This window comes from Esox lucius, chromosome 20 (assembly GCF_011004845.1).
Source record: "Esox lucius isolate fEsoLuc1 chromosome 20, fEsoLuc1.pri, whole genome shotgun sequence".
NCBI lineage: Eukaryota > Metazoa > Chordata > Actinopteri > Esociformes > Esocidae > Esox > Esox lucius.
The window spans coordinates 40,170,120-40,192,765 of NC_047588.1; the positions used below are offsets into that span (position 1 = coordinate 40,170,120).

Consider the following 22,646-nt stretch of genomic DNA (forward strand, 5'->3'; position numbering starts at 1 on the left):
GGCACACACACACACATGCAGGGTTCCCCCACACACGCAGGCACACACGCATGGACGCAGGCACACACAAATACAAACATACACACAGGCGCACACACACACACACACACACATGCAGGGAGCAATACTATGTTATAGAATTTTGAGCAGAAGGGCATGAGTCTGCCTGCTGCCTAACAGCTTCCAGATCAATTAAACACAGGCTTTGGCTGTGAGTGTGTGTGTGTGTGTGTGTGTGTGTGTATGTGTCTCTGTGGGTGTACTTACAGTGCTATGCTTGTGAGTACCAGAATTCCTCAACAGTTCTGACTAGTAAACCAAAGGGAAATACTGATCGATTGTCTGGTCCTCATTTAGAGTGAAAGTTAATTTTAGAGATAGGGATAGGGTTACAGATATAGTTACAGTTAGAGATAGAGATAGGGTTACAGATATAGGTACAGTTAGAGTTGGAGTTAGGTATAAAGATATAGTTACAGTTAGAGTTGGAGTTAGGGATAGAGATATAATTACAGTCAGAGCTGGAGTTAGGGTTAAAGATATAGTTACATTTAGAGTTGTAGTTAGGGTTAGAGATATAATTACAGTTAGGGATACAGATATAATTACAGTTAGAGTTGGAATTAGGGATACCGATATAATTACAGTTAGTTTTGGAGTTAGGGATAGAGGTATAATTACACTTAGAGTTGGAGTTAGGGATACAGATATAATTACACTTAGAGTTGGAGTTAGGTATAGAGATATAATTACACTTAGAGTTGGAGTTAGGTATAGAGATATAATTACAGTTAGGGATAGGAGTTAGAGAAAATTGGATTTTTAATGTAAATCAATTGTTTCTCCCCTTAAAGTCCTAACTAACACTGTACCAAAGGCATGTGTGTCTGTGTGTTTCTGACAGAAGTGTTGTGTGTGTCCTCTGACTGTGTGTCTGTGTGTTTCTGACAGAAGTGTTGTGTGTGTCCTCTGACTGTGTGTCTGTGTGTTTCTGACAAAAGTGTTGTGTGTGTCCTCTGACTGTGTGGATGTGTGTGTGTGTGTGTGTCTGTGTGTTTCTGACAGAAGTGTTGTGTGTGTCCTCTGACTGTGTGGATGTGTGTGTGTGTGTGTGTGTGTCTGTGTGTTTCTGACAGAAGTGTTGTGTGTGTCCTCTGACTGTGTGGATGGGTGTGTGTGTGTGTGTCTGTGTGTTTCTGACAGAAGTGTTGTGTGTGTCCTCTGACTCTGTGGATGTGTGTGTGTGTGTGTGTCTGTGTGTTTCTGACAGAAGTGTTGTGTGTGTCCTCTGACTGTGTGGATGTGTGTGTGTGTGTGTGTGTGTCTGTGTGTTTCTGACAGAAGTGTTGTGTGTGTCCTCTGACTCTGTGGATGTGTGTGTGTCTGTGTGTTTCTGACAGAAGTGTTGTGTGTGTCCTCTGACTGTGTGTCTGTGTGTGTGTGTGTGTCTGTGTGTTTCTGACAGAAGTGTTGTGTGTGTCCTCTGACTGTGTGGATGTGTGTGTGTGTGTGTGTGTGTCTGTGTGTTTCTGACAGAAGTGTTGTGTGTGTCCTCTGACTCTGTGGATGTGTGTGTGTCTGTGTGTTTCTGACAGAAGTGTTGTGTGTGTCCTCTGACTGTGTGTCTGTGTGTGTGTGTGTGTCTGTGTGTTTCTGACAGAAGTGTTGTGTGTGTCCTCTGACTCTGTGGATGTGTGTGTGTGTGTCTGTGTGTTTCTGACAGAAGTGTTGTGTGTGTCTGTGTGTTTCTGACAGAAGTGTTGTGTGTGTCCTCTGACTGTGTGGATGTGTGTGTGTGTGTGTGTGTGTGTGTGTGCGTGTGTGTGTGTGTGTGTGTGCGTGTGTGTGTGTGTGTGTGTGTGTGTGCGTGTGTGTGTGTGTGTGTGCGTGTGTGTGTGTGTGTGTGTGCGTGTGTGTGTGTGTGTGTGTGTGTGTGTGCGTGTGTGTGTGTGCGTGTGTGTGGATGTGTGTGCGTGTGTGTGTGTGTGTGTGTGTGCGTGTGTGTGTGTGTGTGCGTGTGTGTGTGTGTGCGTGTGTGTGTGTGTGTGTGTGCGTGTGTGTGTGTGTGTGTGTGTGCGTGTGTGTGTGTGTGCGTGTGTGTGTGTGTGTGTGTGCGTGTGTGTGTGTGTGTGTGTGTGCGTGTGTGTGTGTGTGCGTGTGTGTGTGTGCGTGTGTAAACCGCGTGTTTGCCGTTTCCCTCCCAGAACAGCGGGGCGGGGCTTCAGCCTCTCGCCAGGAGTCCAGGGCTCTCATCACTCCCAGGTAAACACCGGCCTGCATCCTCAACCGCGCCCCGTTCACCCTCTAGTGCCCTACCTCTCATCACAACTCATAGGACTCCGGTCAAATGTAACACCCTGTGTCGGGGGAGCAGTGTGTCGTTTGGAACACGGCACTAGTTTAATCCCACTTATACTTCTTTAGTGGGAAGGAACCTTTGCCACCTGATTTTATTTTGATAGCTGCAGGGGACGACGTGAAGGGAAGATGTGGAAACCAAAACAAGGCAAGTGGAACGCGTCTGTGCGTGGACTGATCCAGCCGCAATGCCGACAGGGTTCAAATGTGATGCGTGCATTTTGATTTGACACTTTTCTGTCAACACCAGTGCTGCTATGCAAATGATGTAGCTCATATTGCCAAGAGAAGCAGATTCATTTTAAAATCATGTACTAATATATTCATATACATTTAAAAAAAGAAGAACATTTTGTAATATGGGACACATAATTACATTTTTGGGGTATTATTGAATTATTTGGAATGCGTAATACTTCCTTGAGGTAAGTAAGGTGGTACCCGTAACATTTCCAGGTCTAGAAATGGTTCAAAACCCTCTTCCGGACAGCACTATAACAGCAGATGTCAGTCCTCTTCTCTTCCTGGACGCGCATCCAACCAGAAGAATGTGGAGTGAACATGAGGTGGGAGGGACTGTTGGGAAAAGTCCTTGACATGTCGGGCAAATATCAGCGTGCTTTTAACCCGACCCGACAGCTAAGCAGAGACCACACTCAGAGACAGATGTCGCCCGCCGTCCGCCTGGCTGGGCCACGTCCGGCCCAGTGAAATGTCAATGGTTTTTAACCTCATTGAACAACAGCACAGCATGTCCACTGTGTATGATATTCAAGTAAATGTCAGGCAGCCCTTTGGAAGCCGCTTCGTCTCCCCGGAGTGATTCACGAGGGACAAATCAACAGCGTCGGAGGGAGGCCACTGTACCCAGCACTTTAACACAAAATACCATGACAGCGGGAATGGGGAGACATGGTAAAATATACAATGTGAATGCTGTGGATGTTACATTGTATGTGTGTTTCTGTGTGTGTGTGTAAGTGGGTGTGTGTATTGAAAGGAAATCGATCCAATTTTATTGCGTGTGTATGCATGTATGTACGTATGATGGAAAGATGGGTGGATGGATAGGGGGTTGGGATTGGTGATGGATGTGTGGGTGGGGTTTGTGGTAGGTTGATAGATGGAGGAATGTGTTGGTTTTGTGGTGGGTTGATGGATGGGTGGGTGGGGTTTGTGGTAGGTAAATGGATAGATGAGTGGGTGGTTTGGGTTTGTGGTGGGTTGATGGATGGATAGGTGGGGTTTGTGGTGACTTGATGGATGGATGGGTGGGTTGGTTGGTTTTGTGGTGGGTTGATGGGGTTCGTGGTGGGTTATGGATAGTGGGTGGTGTTTGTGATGGATGTAGGCTAGATGGATGAATGTACTTGGGGGTTGATGGATGAATGATGATTGATGGGTTTGTCGATGGATGGATGGATGGATTAATGAAAAGCAACGGCGGAAGAGTGAAAAAATATATTTGATGGAAATAGTCATTACAGTTAATTGCATAATTCTCAGTTAATTGCAATTCATTTGTAACATTTAGCAAGGCAATGAGTTACAGACTTGATTGTAAGCGACAGAAACACAAGATAACCTGCATGACAAACATGTTCTCAATGTCTAGAAATCCCCTTCAGTATGGGGACACAAAATGTATTCCTGCTTCGACGTCGAACCCTAAGTTTAACCCAACCTTAACATTGAATTCACAAATCCAACCCTAAACTTAAACACTAACCGCTAACCCCTTTTCTAATCATAATTTCTACCCTAATTGTGAATGTCCTCCTAAATCTATCCCCTATGACAAATATGGTCTATTTCCTCATTGTTACCATGGAAGATTATCACAAGGCCAATTGTTTCACAGTCCTATACCAAGTTTGGGCAATAGCAAACACACATTTACGTACAGCATAAGAGTTGACAAAAGACAATAGCAACCGATCCTCCAAGTCAAAATGTGTGTAACACAGCCATTAGATCTAAATGTGAACTCGCAAGGAGCTCAATAGTTTCCGCATGGAAACACCTGCAATTAAAAAAACAGCCCAAGAGATTAACAATATCAGTGTTCTTAATAAAAAGAACTGCGCCAAAGCATCATTACCATCTTAACTTATGCCTAGTGTGTGGTGTTATAATATACTAGATCATCTAAATTAGTACCTGCTGGACTGTAATGACAGAACCTAAACAGGAAGCATCCCATATGGTCGTTGGCCTGATAAGTCTGAAGGCTGTAGACCCCTCTGCTTCTAATGTAATTGGTGGAAATGAATACATTTATTTGCCAAATTGATTCACCATCTCTGGGTTGTAATACAGTTTTTGGGACAATGGAGAAATCAAGCTTATGACAATGCCTGAATAAAAATTATAATAACAATAGATTTAATTTGTAGAGCGTTTTGCTCACAACTAGGTTTTTGAAAAATATGGGGGAAAAAGCATTTAAGGGAAGCGATCTTGAATAGAATCCCAAACACAGGACATGTGAATGATGCTTTTGTCTGTATACTGACTATCTGGTGCTAGGCATTCGCAAACAGTCATATCTCAAAGAGATAGATAGAGGCGTATTCTGTTGTTTGGTGACTGGAGTTGACCTTTGATTATTTACTGGGTTTGTGGTGCTATATCCCTGTTATTTGGGCTCTTAAAAAGCTGTATCTCTGAGGAAACTGTGAAGTGAGAATCATTGGTTTGTGATGCTGAATCCTTACTAATGTGGTTTGAATGTCATTGTGGTTAGCTTTCTGTGAAAATAAAATCACTATAGAATGTTTATGATGGTACCAACAAGGATATCACTTTGTTTATTTTGCTGAATCCTTGTCCTTTGGGTTATATCAATGTGGATTTCACCCTGTGTTTATGATGCTGAATCCATGTCCTTTGGGTTATAGCAATGAGGATTTCACCTTGTGTTTATGATGCTGAATCCTTGTTCTTTGGGTGGTATCAATGTGGATTTCACCCTGTGTTTATGATGCTGATTCCATGTCCTTTGGGTTATAGCAATGAGGATTTCACCTTGTGTTTATGATGCTGAATCCTTGTTCTTTGGGTGGTATCAATGAGGATTTCACCCTGTGTTTATGATGCTGAATCCTTGTTGTTTGAGCTGTAAGAGCTGTATCAGGGAAAATATCTGACCTGTTGTTTGGGCTGTAAAGCCTGTATCGCCAAGGGAGGATATCAGTTAACGCCAATGTCATGGCCTTGGTTTCTCCGGTGTTTTGTTTCACATTGCACAAGCAGCTCTAGTGCCAACAGTCAGACACAAGGCAGACGGCAGACATTAAAACTAGGAATACACACTGTTGGAAAAATAGCACTTGAAAACCTCAAATGGTATTTTCAACAATCAGGCCTAGTCACACTCTTACACCCTTACAGAGTTAGCGTAGCCTTTGCGAAATTGCAGTAACTTTTCCAGGGTTTCCATCTATCTTGATTAAATGTAAGATTCACTGCTTATTCCCTTCCATTACCAAGCATTTTCTGACCGGGATTTCTGGAAAACAGGGATTGCAGAGTGGTGCAATTATTATTTGGAAGTTATAGGTAGTAAGGGAATGAACAGCTCTCTTTCATAAATGGTCTTTAGGTCAGGACTATAGACAGTGTATCATCACTGCAGAAGTTATACCATATGTGGAGAGTGCATGATTCTGGTACAGCATAATGTTTTCCAGTGACATGAAAAGGATATCATTTGAAAAAAAATATAATGAATTTCTTTGTTATCTAATAATTAGGCTAGGGTAGAATGTAACCCATTTGAACATGTATTTCATGATTTGACACACCAATTTGGAATGAATCTATAACCGGTCAAAACCGGTCCACACTAGTTTACTTTTGGCTCCTTACATACGATATAAACATTTTCTTGAATGATTCCTGATCCATTCCTAAGTGTTTGGATGAGGAGCCACATGGTCAGGTTATCCAGCGGACTGATTGCCTTCTCAGGGCATGAAAACGGGATATTTACCTACAGTCACTACCTGCTTCAATTAGAGTAACTGTCAAGCTTCTGACCGATGTAACGAGGCCATCTAGAAATCATTTTAATAGAAGTAATGTGTTCAGTAATATTCATTATTTATTTTAATGTATTTATTATTTATTAACCAAATTTTTTTTTTTGAAGATGACCTGGTCAAAGGCATTGAAAACAAGTCAAGACAGTACACAAAGCAACATCAATAATAGAAGAGGGAAAAACATATGTATAAATACTAATAGACAAAAATAAACACGAGAAAAATGACATCAAAATAAATAGAGCGGGGCGCACGTACAGATGGGAATAGGGGACTCAGCAGATGCACTTGTCACATTTCAACTCTTTTATTTTATTTTTTAAGGTGCAAAGTGAGACAAGCAGGCTGAGCTTAAGGGTCTTTTGCAACTCATTCCAGTCATTGGCTGCAGCAAAATGAAATGAGTACTGACCGACCGAAGAGCGTGCTTCAGGAGTAACAGGACAGATATACCCTCTGAAGCGTTGGTTACTATCAGAGTCGCATATGTAGAAATGTGAGCTAAGGTGGAGAGGGCATTTACCTATAAGTGAGAAATAAATAAGTTGGTAACAGGGAGTTTGACAAACACACAAAGGTACAGAGAGGGCCAATTAATCAGGGTGTAAAGGGTCACAGTGATGAGTGTTGAAGAGGGCAGAGGTCACAGTGATGAGTGTTGAAGAGGGCAGAGGTCACAGTGATGAGTGTTGAAGAGGGCAGAGGTCACAGTGATGAGTGTTGAAGAGGGCAGAGGTCACAGTGCAGACGGCAGAGCGGTATATTACGCCTAACTTATGGAAAGGCTTTTTAGCAGCAAACCTAAAGATGACTTTGCTGTGGTTGAGGATTGGCAGGATGATCATTTTACAGAGTGAATACTTGAATCTGTGAATGATGCCTTAATGTAGATGAAGAAACCATTTCTGGATTTTACTTTAAAATGCAGTTAGACAGTGTATTGAATGAGAGTGAGCAATTTATTTGGTCATTGCTGCTGTGCCCATGGAAGCATTTTGGTAGAACTGCCACTCCTGGGAAGATTCACCGCTGTTCCAGATGTTCTCCAGTTTCAGATAATGGCTCTCACTGTGGTTCGCTGGAGTCACAGAGCCTTAGAAATGGCTTTGTAACCCTTTCCAGATTGGTATTTCTCAACAACTTTGTTTCTCATCTCATCTGGAATTTATTTTGATTGCGGCACAAATTGTGCTGTTTGTTGAAACCTTGTAGCCTGGTTCACATTGATGGTGAGTTTCTACATAAGTCATGTTTAGTTTTGTAAGTGAAGATCTGAACACATTCAGTGTGACAAATATGCAATACTACTAGTAATCAGGAAGGGTGGAAATAAATTTTCAGAGCACATACATACAGTGGATATAAAAAGTCTATACACTCTGTTAAAATGCCAGGTTTTTATGATGTAAAAGAATGAGACAAAGACAAATCATGTAAGAACGTTTTTCACTCTTAATGGGACCTATAATGTGAACAATTCAATTGAAAAACAAACTGAAATCTTTGTGGGGGAAAAATTAAAAATAAAACCTTACAATAACCTGGTTGCATAACTGTGCACACCCTCTTATAACTGGGGATGTGTCCAGAATTAACCAATCACATTCAAACTCATATTGAACAGAAGTCATTACACACCTGCCATAATTAATCAAAAAATAAAGTTCTGCTGCTCTAGTAGGATTTTCCTGAAATTTTCTTAGTTGCATCTCAGATCAAAAGCCAACGTCCGCAGAGAGCTTCCAAAGCATCAGAGGGATCTCATTGTTGAAAGATTTCAGTCAGGAGAAGGGTACAAAATAATTTCCAAAGCATTAGATATACCATGGAACACAGTGAAGACAGACATCATAAAATGGAGAAAATATGGCACAGCAGAGACATTACCAAGAACTGGACGTCCCTCCAAAATTTATGAAAAGACAAGAAGAAAACTGGTCAGGGAGGATTCCAAAAGGCCTACAGCAATAATAAAGGAACTGCAGGAATTTCTGGCAGGTACTGGCTGTGTGCTACATGTGACAACAATATCCCGTATTCTTCATATGAATGGGCTAAGAGGTATGGTGGCGGAAGCCACTTTTTTACAAAGAAAAACATCCAAGCCCAGCTTAAGTCCCCCAAAAGCGTGGGAAAATGTGTTATTGTCTGATGAAACCAAGGTTGAACTTTTTAGCCATAATTCCAAAAGGGATGTTTGGCACAAAAACAACACTGCACATCACCCAAAGAACATCATACTCACACGGAAGCATGGTGGTGGCAGCATCATGCTTTGGGGCTGTTTTACTTCAGCTGAAACCAAAGGCCTTAGTCAGGGTGGATTATGAACAGTTCCAAATACCAGGCAATTTTGGCACAGAACCTCCAGGCGTCCGTTAGAAAGCTGAAGATGAAGTTCCTTTCAGCCCGACTACGACCCAAAGCACACATCCAAATCCACAAAATCATAGCTTCACCAGAAGAAGATTAATATTCTGGAATGGCCCAGCCAGAGCCCAGACCTGAATCTAATTGAACATCTGTGGGGTGATCAGAAGAGGGCTGTGCACAGGAGATGTCCTCGCAATCTGACAGATATTGAAGAAGAGTGGGCAAATAATGCAACGTCAAGATGTGCCATGCTAATAGACTCCTACCCAAAATGACTGAGTAATGTAGTAAAAGGTGCTTCAACAAAGTATTAGTTTAAGGGTGTGCACACTTATGCAACCATGTTATTGTGAGTTTTTTATTTATCCCCCTCAAAGATATAATTTAGTTTTTCAATTGAATTGTTCACGTTATAGGTCACATTAAAGGTGGAAAAGTTTCTGACATGATTTATCTTTGTCTTTTACATCACAATAACCTGCCATTTTAACAGGGGTGTGAAGGCTTTTTATATCCACTGCATATATATAGCCGTATCCCCACTTTAGTTTTAAGTAGTATTGCATTTACTCACTTTTTATTCCCCGCTGATACATACCATTGTAGTTTAGTGGAGCTATACTTCTTACAAATTAACGAGTCCGATCAATCACATCAGAATGATTAGCTTACAGTGTCATTACCTATTATTTATTCCCATTTTAAGTGCGTCTGTGGGCATGGAGGTGGTGATACCATTAGTGTGGTACGCTTCTACGACTGCTTTTACTGTAAGCTGTTTTTAGGCTAGTGTATCTGTGAGGTTACTGTACGGTTATGGTAATTATAGAATAATTTGAATCCTTTTCATCTCCTTAAAATCACTGACTTCCACATGAAATATTTTATTAGAGAAGAATTGGGATAACCTGGCAGATCCATGAGGAAATACTAAATATACATACTTTAGTGTAATACAGTCTCTTTGGATTAGCTATTAACAAAACACAAATACATATTCCTATTCTGGCTTTGAGCTGTGAACTGCAGTGGAAATTAGGAATGTGTAAAATCCCAAGCTGGCTAATAAAGTAATGGCCAGATCCATTATTTTAAACGAATGGATCTGGCCATGAACAATGCTGTCAGAACACAGGCTTGGACATGTGCCGTAATTTGGTCAGTGGGGACTGTACTGAGTCTGAGCTATAACAACCAAGTGGAAGATCAGGAAAGGAGTGCTAGCTGCTACAGCTCAAAGGGCATGGCTCACTGGCTTCCACAGTACAAATCAACTATACAGAATACAAGTAAACCAGTGTACTGGACCCGGGAGAGATCCTCAGCTATTACAGCAAGGGGCAGAAAAAGCAGCAGCAGAAGGGGCAGAGTGCTGTGGTCAGATGCGTGTCAACGTCCGTGCCAGGTTTGCTATAGTAAATATGCTGTGCAGGTTTGGTGTTCATGATTACAGGCACAGAATATTTCACAAAAAAAAGCAATAATCGATTGGTGGATACTCGCATTTAGACAGAACACAGGAACGGGTGGACAGGTGAAATCAATTAAAGGTGTCATAGCAAAGAGACAAAATCAGAATGAGGTCCGGACAACGTCAGCATAAAATGCACATTTTGATGGCAGACAGGAACAGGGCTTCCGAGTCTCCGCAACGGAGATTCACCCATCAGGATCTGACATCCGACATAATGATAATAACAAGTGTGTTTCTCGCTCATGGTCAGTAATCTTTGAGAATGTTCAATGAAACCCGCTCTAAAGCGGTCTGTAATGACATACGCCTGCTCAGTCAGCTGCCCAGTCATCCGTACCAGCCCTGCGTTGAGCAGGCTGTAGGAACAGGGGAAAGCACTTGAAAACCCAGTCACATAAAATTATCACTCGACTGTAATGCCGTTCAGAATGGATTCTAACCGCTAAAACAGCTCTGTGACCAGGAGAGATGTGTAAACAAATCACATTCCAGTTCAGAGAAGAGCTAAACCTAGATTTTGCATAACCCACAAGAATGATAAATAGTGTGACATTTCCCTGATGTAATATTCTGTTATGCTTCATGAATGTGTACGAATCAAATGGCCGCACTTTGGCTACAACCCTCCTTATAATACTCCAAAGGTCAAAGTATAATGACAGTTGCTCATTATGAAGTAATGTTGTAAAAATCTCATGAAATCAAATCTAATTACTGCAGATTGTGCATAAACCCTCTTTGGCGTGATCTTTCGTGGTTCTCCGAGCAAGATAAGAACAGCTGCCCTGAAAATATGACCAGTAGTCATGGGACTGAAATTACGCAAATGAGAAAATGAATGCAAACCAAAACCTCATACTTATGTAAAATTAATAATACAGGCCGAAATACTGTATAAATGCATAGCATTTCATCACAACAATCTTTTATCTATTTTTTCATGCTTTTCTCACGTTACATATTCATGTCATAGATATTTTGAAACTTTGTGTATATGCATACAAGCGTATCTGTGTCGCCTCCTTTGTCGTTAGACCAAAATTAATCCCTTGACTGAATTTGAGTGCCATCCCCTCTACGCCTCTACATGCAATTAATACTGGGAGTTATTACTTTATGGGTTCAGCCATGCGCCGTGTCCCAAACAGGCAATCAAACTGTAAACAAACCCTGGGAGAGATAATTAAAATACCTTTACAGGGGAAGCAGGAGGCCCAACCTGACCCCATCAACAGCAGCATATCAACTGTTATGACGTTTCCTCTCCCCTGTGTGAGCCTGCGGAGGCTGGCTTGATTCCTCCTCCTACCTCCCCAGAGTTGGCTGCCGAGACTGGGGCTCGACTAGGTCTGGTCAGTCCTGTCAGACGGGCACTTGACTATAGGCAATGGGTCTCTGACAGGTCAAATGTGAGCTGCCAGTGGCTCACCACCCGTTTTTGAGTAGACAGCGTTCAGCTGAGGCCCCCCCCCCCCCCCATGCCACACTTATCTAATTAACACAACGATGACATTACACCCCTGCCGTTATTGTCTTGATAAGGCAACCTAACACAATATGTGGCAATTACTATCCAGCAACATTGTCGTTGTCTGTGCGGTTTGCATTTGATCCATGTGTGACCTGTTGCTTGCTAATTGAGGATTGACAAAAATGCTTTTAAATACGAGCATTCCCCTGAAACACACTGAGAGCAAGGTCCCTGTCACACCTTGTCTTAAAAATGATCAGCATTTAAGTATACGCACAGATACACATACATTTGGAGACACAATTATGTAAAAATATACCCATTTAAAAAGCATATCTGTGATGCTGAATAATTATTGACCAACCGTAAAAAATGCTGTCCTGTTTCTGAGGACTGCGGTGCAAAAATTACTGACAAGCTTCACTTTTTGTATCAATAAAGCATACGCTAACTGTCAGACAATAGGTTTTGTGTTAATCATTTATTCACACTTCATTCAGAAGCTCTCAAATTATGAATTCAAATTCTTGCATATTTAGTACAAATGACAAATGACCATCCAGTCTCAGAGTTACTCATCTTATCACCTTCATCTTTGGTTGATAAACAAACATGGCAGCGTCCACAAACGTTAGATATCTTCGGGTAATGTAACTTCTAGAAAGTTTTTTGACCGGTCGTCAGCTCTCCCAGGATATGGTAAGTTGTTCTAGTCGCTAATATAATTTGCTTTTGTGCTGGATGTATTATGTTTATTTTAGCAAAATATGACGGCTGTGTGTTGGCTGCTTGTTGATACGTAAGTAACCCTTCTTGTTCCGATTTGAATGCTTGCTACCTCGTTAATATCGTAGGGTAGATCTTCAAACAATTACAATGAGGAAATTAAGTCAAAAACACTGTTTGAGCTAAATGAGTGTAAATAAAAGCCCGGTCTGACCAGCCATTGTTACGTCACTCGTACCAAGCCGTGGTAATGGTGCGTTCTGATGTGATCTTATGCTTCTGGGACCACTCTAGCCTGATCACACTGGTGTGATCGTACGCTTCAGGGACCACTCTAGCCTGATCACACTGGTGTGATCTTATGCTTCAGGGACCACTCTAGCCTGATCAAACTGATGTGATCTTATGCTTCTGGGACCACTCTAGCCTGATCACACTGGTGTGATCTTATGCTTCAGGGACCACTCTAGCCTGATCAAACTGGTGTGATCTTACGCTTCAGGGACCACTCTAGCCTGATCAAACTGATGTGATCTTATGCTTCAGGGACCACTCTAGCCTGATCACACTGGTGTGATCTTATGCTTCAGGGACCACTCTAGCCTGATCAAACTGAAGTGATCTTATGCTTCAGGGACCACTCTAGCCTGATCACACTGGTGTGATCTTATGCTTCAGGGACCACTCTAGCCTGATCAAACTGATGTGATCTTATGCTTCTGGGACCACTCTAGCCTGATCAAACTGATGTGATCTTATGCTTCAGGGACCACTCTAGCCTGATCAAACTGATGTGATCTTATGCTTCTGGGACCACTCTAGCCTGATCAAACTGATGTGATCTTATGCTTCTGGGACCACTCTAGCCTGATCAAACTGGTGTGATCTTACGCTTCTGGGACCACTCTAGCCTGATCACACTGATGTGATCTTACGCTTCTGGGACCACTCTAGCCTGATCACACTGGTGTGATCTTACGCTTCTGGGACCACTCTAGCCTGATCAAACTGATGTGATCTTATGCTTCAGGGACCACTCTAGCCTGATCAAACTGATGTGATCTTATGCTTCTGGGACCACTCTAGCCTGATCAAACTGATGTGATCTTATGCTTCTGGGACCACTCTAGCCTGATCAAACTGGTGTGATCTTACGCTTCTGGGACCACTCTAGCCTGATCACACTGATGTGATCTTACGCTTCTGGGACCACTCTAGCCTGATCACACTGGTGTGATCTTACGCTTCTGGGACCACTCTAGCCTGATCACACTGGTGTGATCTTATGCTTCAGGGACCACTCTAGCCTGATCAAACTGATGTGATCTTATGCTTCTGGGACCACTCTAGCCTGATCAAACTGATGTGATCTTATGCTTCTGGGACCACTCTAGCCTGATCAAACTGATGTGATCTTATGCTTCTGGGACCACTCTAGCCTGATCAAACTGATGTGATCTTATGCTTCTGGGACCACTCTAGCCTGATCAAACTGATGTGATCTTATGCTTCTGGGACCACTCTAGCCTGATCAAACTGGTGTGATCTTACGCTTCTGGGACCACTCTAGCCTGATCACACTGATGTGATCTTACGCTTCTGGGACCACTCTAGCCTGATCACACTGGTGTGATCTTACGCTTCTGGGACCACTCTAGCCTGATCACACTGGTGTGATCTTATGCTTCAGGGACCACTCTAGCCTGATCAAACTGATGTGATCTTATGCTTCTGGGACCACTCTAGCCTGATCAAACTGATGTGATCTTATGCTTCAGGGACCACTCTAGCCTGATCAAACTGATGTGATCTTATGCTTCTGGGACCACTCTAGCCTGATCAAACTGATGTGATCTTATGCTTCAGGGACCACTCTAGCCTGATCACACTGGTGTGATCTTATGCTTCAGGGACCACTCTAGCCTGATCAAACTGATGTGATCTTATGCTTCAGGGACCACTCTAGCCTGATCACACTGGTGTGATCTTATGCTTCAGGGACCACTCTAGCCTGATCAAACTGATGTGATCTTATGCTTCAGGGACCACTCTAGCCTGATCACACTGGTGTGATCCTAGGCATCAAAGGATTAGTGATGAATTAAGTCTATGACACTACAAGATGTGAAGAATGTGAAGGGGTCTGAGTACCATCAGAAGGCCGAGTCGTGAACAGACCTTTTGAGGGGAATGTGCCAAAAAGGTCCTGGATTTATGCAGCAAGAGGAACAGATGTCAGGTGAAAACTCACCCGTGACAAAGGTAGAGGATATGTGCACGACAGAGCAATGGGCTCCAGAATGTCTGAAGTATGGTTAGGGTCTGTCTAGGTTGTCGGTTATGTGACGAGAATATGCCCACACACCACAAATCAGACCTTGCCTGAGGAGCTAATTGAAGGCTCCCAGGGAGCACCTCGGGCTGAGGCCAACATGGCAAAAGATGAACCAGGGAAAGCTATAAGGTGAAGAAGATGGGCGATGGAAGATGCATTGGCTGCCAAGTTACGACCCCCAGCATCCATTCTGGTTAACGCCACCTACCCATGAACTGGGTTTTGTCTTTTGATTGTGGTTTCCTTCTCGCCTCCTCCCCTCACATTTCTCTTTTTGTTAATAAAACGCCCACCAGCACACCCCGTCACAGTTAAAAGGTGCCTTTTGGGACGACACTGAAGGGTTCCTGGAGCAAACGTTTCAAAGCAGCTCTGCTTTATTAAGCAGAGTTCCACACTTTAACAATGCCCGTTAATGGAGTTTTTACGTGGCTGTTTTGCATGCAGCGTATCAGCTCCCGTCTGCCATGAGAGTAAGAGCCGGTTTAATGGCTCATCAGCCGCCGTCTGAGTCTCTCTTGACCCCGAGGTGGCAGTTTATGTTGAGGGGGAATTTTGTTAAACGACAGAAAAGGTTTTGTAAGCTTTCTTTTGGCTGCGTGGATTAGCTTTTTTTAGAGTGTGTCTATTTTCACATTGTCACCTACCTTAAGCAGTTACCCAAATGTGTTTTAATTTGGAGTAAAGGTGACGGTTTTGTGACAAATTAAAATGGTCAACTATTCAACTATCACAGGTTCACCCACCGAGTTGCAAAGGGAATGATGTCACAGCAGTGCTGGACTAATTTGCCACGTCCTGACTGGTGCCTTTTCTCTGCCACCCGGGAGGCCCTGAATAGTGCAATAAGTCACAAAGAAAATGACACATTTTATAATTTATACAGTAGGTTAGTTTTCAGTTAGATAGTTACAATATTCTCCTGAAGGTTTCCATGTGATTCATTTGTTTCGGAATCGGGACTGCTTCCCCTTATCCTTGAGTCTCCTCGAGGCCAAACAGCACAAAGACCTTCCGCACTGAAACAAAATTGCAAACTTTCCCAGTGAGAAGTTCCACAATATCATACAGTTAGTGGTTATAGATCTGGACCATGTGCACGCATGGAGACTGGTGAACAGGATGCGCAAAAATGGTTGGCAGTCAGCCCACTGACTGGACCAACTGACCAGTAACCGAAAGGTTGCTGGATTGAATCCCAAGCACTCAAAATGAAAAAAATCTGTCAGGTTCTTGAGCATGAAGCTAACCCTATTTGCTCCTGTGAGTTTTTCTGGATACATTATAAAGCCCTAGTAGGGCTAAAAGTAGTGTACTACATAGTGAATAGAGAACACAACCATTCAGGACACACACAACCTTAATTATACATTTTAAATGCTTCTTAAAGAACGGGGGTTTGGGGTACGATGAGCGACCGCAGTTGCTGCTCTCCGCTTCACTCATGGTAAAATTGCCAATCCATTCCCCATTAGTCAGACCTATTAAGTGGTACGGAGAGACGCACTGAACCACTTTTTATCTCAAGAGGATCTTAAGATGTGCAGCGATAATATGGAAATGTTCAGTGGAGGGAATAAGAAAGGAAGGGAACGAGGAGAGAGAGAGAGGAAGAGAGCAAAAGGGAGAGTACAGGATAGAGAATAAATGTCACCTTCACACTGAGCCTTTCAAATATCCCCCTCTGGCTTAACCAGGAGAGAGATCAGGTGAGGAGCTGTAACCCACCCTCAGCATCCATCACAGAGCCTCGCAGAGGGAGGCCTGTTAGACCCAGTCGCCATCAACGTCCTGTACCCGACATTGACCAGCCACCACTGATTTAAGACATGTTAGACCCAGTCGCCATCAACCTTCCTGTCCCCGACATTGACCAGCCACCACTGATTTAAGACATGTTAGACCCAGTCGCCATCAACGTCCTGTCCCCGACATTGACCAGCCACCACTGATTTAAGACATGTTAGACCCAGTCGCCATCAACGTCCTGTCCCCAACATTGACCAGCCACCACTGATTTAGGACATCTATTAGCTGCGCCCGGGTCTGCGTCGTCAATGGCAACCTAGTCCCTCCACAGGATACCACATCACATGTGACCAGGGTACGACACGGTCCGAATGAACGCACCGATGGGGGTGGTGGGGGGGGCGCAGTTTGGGACGCGAGGCCCCTTTCTTAAAAGGAGCGGGAAACCTGACAGGCATGTGACTTCAAGCACCACCATTAATTCTCATTTGCTCATCTGAGTACGCCGCCTTTGTTCGACTAACGATGAAAAACGATCCACTTTCTCCAAGAATTCAGCTTAATTTGGTTGATTTAATATTGACGTGTTGTCACTGGGGCGTGGGTTCCTCTCGACCTCAAGTGGAGAACGGAGAGACTCTTTTCACCAAACCGTGGCTTTGGCTTTTCCACTAGAACATATACACATGGGAATATAGCCACAAAATATTTTTTTCCCCATGTAAAATCTATACCAATAAATGATGGTGTGATCTGCAATAAATGTGCAATCACACGTGTCTGTTTACAAGGGTATAGACTGTCTGTCTGGTCCAATCTATCGTTTGTGCAACGTTTATTCAATGCTATGAAATATACGTTTAATCAACTGTTTGTGGTTTGCCCTGGGGATTTAAAAATAACATACGGTATCTCACAAAAGTGAATACACCCCTCACATTTTTGCAAATATTTGAGTATATCTTTTCATGTGACAACACTGAAGGAATGACACTTTGCTACTATGTAAAGTAGTGAGTGTACAGCTTGTATAACAGTGTAAATTTGCTGCCCCCTCAAAATAACTGAACACACAGCCATTAATGTCTAAACACCTGGCAACCAAAGTGAGCACACCCCTAAGAGAAAATGTCCAAGCAAAGTATCATTTCTTCAGTGCTTTCACATGAAAAGATACAAATATTTACAAAAATGTGAGGGGTGTACTCACTTTTGTGAGATACTGTACATGAGAGGAAGTTAGCTACCTACATTCCTCTCATGGTTAGTAAGCTACTATACATACCTGTTAAGTCAGGCCTTCTGGCTACAGTCAGACAACGCCAAATCGTTTGCCTGGAAAACCAGCTAAAGGGCTAGTCCAGGCTCGAAAAAAAATACTTCAATGCTTCCCCGATGTAAGGGACAAATTATTTAAACGCACAACATGATTAAAAAGTTAGGATTTGTACCTGAAATGTAAAACGCATACCTTTAAACTTTGTCTCTGTGATGTGATGTCGCCACCAGCAGCACGGGAGTTATCGTGCAATTAGGGAGACTCCCTCACATTCACACACAGTGTCTGTTTGTTTGCAGAGGTTTGCTTCATGCTGTTACAGTGTTGGCGTCCACAGGACCAAAACTGAGTCTAGCCAGAAGATAGTTGACCCACTGCTGTCTCGTCGCTCATTGATGTCGTCTCCACTTTTAAAGTGAACCGCTGCGTTGAACGACTTCACCCTGAAGAAACAGTCAAGATCCTGTGGACTGCTGCAATATACGTAAAGGTTCAGTACGTTAACTGTTATTTAGTGACCTGGAAGGTCAGTTGAGAACCAGTTCTTATTTTCACTGATGACCTGGCCAACTGCTTTCACCTGCAAAAGGGCAGGACAACACACAAAACCATGAATTATTTTCAGAATCCATATATAACAATATAAGTACAAATAAACACAATATACAAGGGACTAAACATAAAATCTGCATTATGCACAGTGAAAGCCTCAATGTGGTGCATTATTTAATATTGATTAGCATGTTGTTCCTATCTGTGTTTCAGATGCCAAATCTCTATTGGTTATTGTCCTTGTTCCTGGACAAGCTGTTGTTTTCATGGCACAGTTCACCATTGCTTTGCAGAAGGAATGTGCTCATTCTACTGAGATGTATGTTGTCTTTTATAATACAGTATATCCTTTATGATATACCTCTACTGATACGCCAGAACGAACCTATCGCTCACACCGGACTTGTGAAATTGTACGATGGATTGTGTAATTGATCCATCCTGATAATGACACAGGAGAGCTGTTAATTTAATGCATTAGCATGCACGTTTTGACCACGTCCGTTCGGCGGCGGCACGTCATTATCTGTGGTTAGTTATTGCAGCAGGGCACACTGCCTGCTATCCGTCCGGCATTACCTGGATGGAAACAGGTGTTGAATAATACAAAAGGCAAAGCCTGTGCCTCAAACAGCAACCTAGCATATTGTCCTACACCTGGACCGGGCCCATAAGCTCTAGTATGAAGGAATGCACTAGATAGGGAATAGGGTGACATTGGAGGCTGAACAATACAGACACCGGCCCACACCAATCAACAGCAACAGGCACTGTGCAGCACCACACAATAAAGTCCTTAAGAAAATATAGATGCTTTGCTCGTTACTGGGGCTTATTACTGGGAATCATTACTGGGGTATATTAGTGGAGCCTGTTACTGGGAATCATTACTGGGGTATATTAGTGGAGCCTGTTACTGGGAATCATTACTGGGGCTTAACACTGGGAATTATTACTGGGGCTTATTACTTGGGCTTATTGCTGGGAATCATCACTGGAGCTTATTAGTGGAATTTATTACTGGGAATCATTACTGGGGCTTAACACTGGGAATTATTACTGGGGCTTATTGCTGGGAATCATTACTTGGGCTTATTGCTGGGAATCATTACTTGGGCTTATTTCTGGGAATCATCACTGGAGCTTATTAGTGGAGCTTATTACTGGGAACCATTACTGGGGTTTATTGCTGGGAATTATTACCGGGGCTTATTGCTGGGAATCTTTACTGGGTCTTATTACTGGGAATCATTACTGGGGCTTATTGCTGGGAATCATTATTGGAGCTTATTAGTGGAGCTTATTACTGGGAACCATTACTGGGGTTTATCACTGGGAATCATTACTGGGGCTTATTTCTTGGGTTTATTGTTGGGAATAATTACTGGAGCTTTTCACTGGGAATCATTAATGGGGCTTATTGCTGGGAATCATTACTGGGGCTTATTGCTGGGAATTATTACTGGGGCTTATTGCTGGGAATCTTTACTGGGTCTTATTACTGGGAATCATTACTGGGGCTTATTGCTGGGAATCATTACTGGGGCTTATTACTGGGGCTTATTACTGGGGCTTATTATTGGGATAATTACTGGGGCATACTTTTTAGGTTCCTATATGATTCCATAAAAGTAATTTAATAGGTTTGATATCTTCACTATCACTGATTTAATAGGTCTGTCTAAACGTTTGACTGATACTGTATCTGTCCAGAAGACATGTCACATATAAAAGGTATTATTGTGCATTCTATAACTAATTCCAGCCAATAAGCAGCAAGTTCTGTAGTATAATCCAGTAAAAGCAATAATTTAGTATTGCAACAAATGTTGGAAACAGGTTAAGGTGAAGGTTTGGTATGGGTTGTGGTTGAAGTTAGGATTTGAAGTAATAAAAGGGGCTAATTTTCTCTCTAGCCTCTCCAAGCATACTTACTGGTTGAAATGCCACAGTCCTGTCTTTCTTCCAAAACAAAGGAATCTCTGTCTTTTTCACAGAAACCTGTGATACTGCGCTGGTTTTGGTGTATAGAGAGGATCAGAGGATGCTAGATGATGGTGACGCTGATGACCTTGTTGAGGTCAGTCGAATTACAGCCACACGACGGCACCTCTACCGTTTATCCCTCACTAGGGAGATGCCTCATCAGCCCTGGGCGTTGGAAGGCACACTGCCAGTCATGAGGATCACTGTATTGCTGAGTTCCTCCTCATCCCTTTATTTTAGTTTTCCCGGTTAGTCCTCAAATGACGTTCCTCGAAGACCAGGCTGCCGGAGAAAACAGTGAGAAGTGCTTCTTTGTCAATGAATGCATTTTGACGCAAATCAACTTGTGAAAAGAGATATGGTTTAAGTAACTGCACATAGAACTGTCGTTTTGACCACTATGCTAACAAGATGGATACAATATAATCAAAAGAATTTAGTATAAATATGAAAAATCAATGTTTATTAATGGACCACTGCTGTTTTGAGCACCTTTCCAAGAGGTTAGCCAAAAATATAGCATCAGTAAAAACAAAATATTAAGGTAGCAGAATAAAATCCACACTGCTCCACACATCGGGTCTTGATGAACAAAATATATTAAAGATTAAAATCTTTACTGTACATTGTGTAATTCATTGAGAACAAAATGAGAACAAAATGTAACAACAGTCAATTGAAGCCAAAATCGCCAAATGATTGAGGGCTGGTTTCAAACCCACACCGAAAATCAGAGTAAACAATTGAAATCACAGGCTGTTTCAACTCATAATGTGACTCAGTAGTGTGTATGGCCCCCACGTGCCTGTATGCACTCCGGACAACAGCTGGACATGCTCCTGATGAGACGGCGGATGGTGTCCTGGGGGATCTCTTCCCAGACCTGGTTCAGGGCATCAATGAGCTCCTGGACAGTCTGTTGTGCTACTTGGCAGCTAAGAATGCACCGATACATAACGTCCCAGAGGTTCTCAACTGGATTCAGGTCTGGGGAACATGAGGGCCAGACAATGGCATCACTGCCTTCGTCATCCAGGAACCTACACACTTTGACCACTTGAGGCCGGGCATTGTCCTACACCAGGAGGAACCCAGAGTACCATTGCACCAGCGTAAGGTCTGAGGATTTCATCCCGGTACCTAAGAGCAGTCAGGGTTGGCTAGCATGTGGAGGTCTGTGCGACCCTCCAAGTATATGCCTCCCCAGACCATCACTGACCCACCGCCAAACCGGTCATGCTGGATGATGTTGCAGGCAGCATAACGTTCGCCACAGCGTCTCCGGACTCTTTCACGTCTGTCATATGTGCTCAGTGGGAACTTGCTGTCATCTGTAAAGAGAACAAGCCACCAATGGTGGACCTGCCAATTCTGGCGTTCTCTTCATGAATGCCAATCAAGCTGTACGGTGCTGGACTGTGAGCACACATCCCACTAGAGGACGTCGGGCCCTCAGGCCACCCTCATGGAATATGTTTTTGACAGTTTGGTCAGAATCATGCACACCAGTAGCCTGCTGGAGGTCATTTTGTAGGGCTCTGGCAGTGCTCCTCCTATTCCTCCTTGCACAAAGGAGCAGATACCAGTCCAACTGCTGGTTTGATGCCCTTCTACAGCCCTGTCCAGCTCTCCTTTTGTAACAGCCCATCTCCTGGTATCTCCTCCATGCTCTTGAGATTTTACTGGGAGACACAGCAAACCTTCTTGCGATGACATGTATGGATGTACCGTCCTGGATGAGCTTGACTACCTGTGCAAACCGAACGGGCTGCAGCTACCTCCTCGTGCTACCAGTAGTGACAAGGACACAAGCAAAACTAGAGAAGAATCAGTCAGGAAGGATAAGGAGAGAGCAATAGTCTGTGGCCACCACCTGCACAACCATTCCCCTTTTTGGGGTTTGTCTTGCTGTTGCCTCTCCAGTGCACCTGTTGTCACTTTCATTTGCACTGAAACAGGTGACATTGTTTCACAATTGCTAATGCGTCCATACTAGTCAGATTGATATCCCAGACGTTTCATTGACTTGGTGTTATTCTGTGATGATTATGTGTTCCCTTAATTTTTAAATGCTAAGTAGAGCAGTGTAAATGCAAAGTAGCAGCTGAGGCTCAGCTGTCTGCTCCTCTCATGTCTGTTGCTATATTGGCGGTTATGAATACTCAGACACAGGTGCAGTTGTGACAACCTTTTAGCAAGTTTTCAAACTGCTACAGCGACCTGTATTGTAAACAGACCAATTCATACTTTCCCACTAACAGTTTCTATGGTTTTAAAATGTTTTCTTGTCACGCCGG

At 43.1% G+C, this 22,646-nt stretch overlaps 1 long non-coding RNA gene across 1 annotated transcript; it reads left to right on the forward strand.

The window, feature by feature from the left end:
* Positions 1 to 3,002: 3,002 nt before the first annotated feature.
* LOC109614747 lies at positions 3,003 to 21,156 on the forward strand. Its single transcript, XR_002195684.1, has 4 exons — positions 3,003 to 3,273; positions 18,111 to 18,682; positions 20,361 to 20,443; positions 20,590 to 21,156. It is a non-coding gene; the product is annotated as an uncharacterized LOC109614747 (long non-coding RNA).
* Positions 21,157 to 22,646: the final 1,490 nt, after the last annotated feature.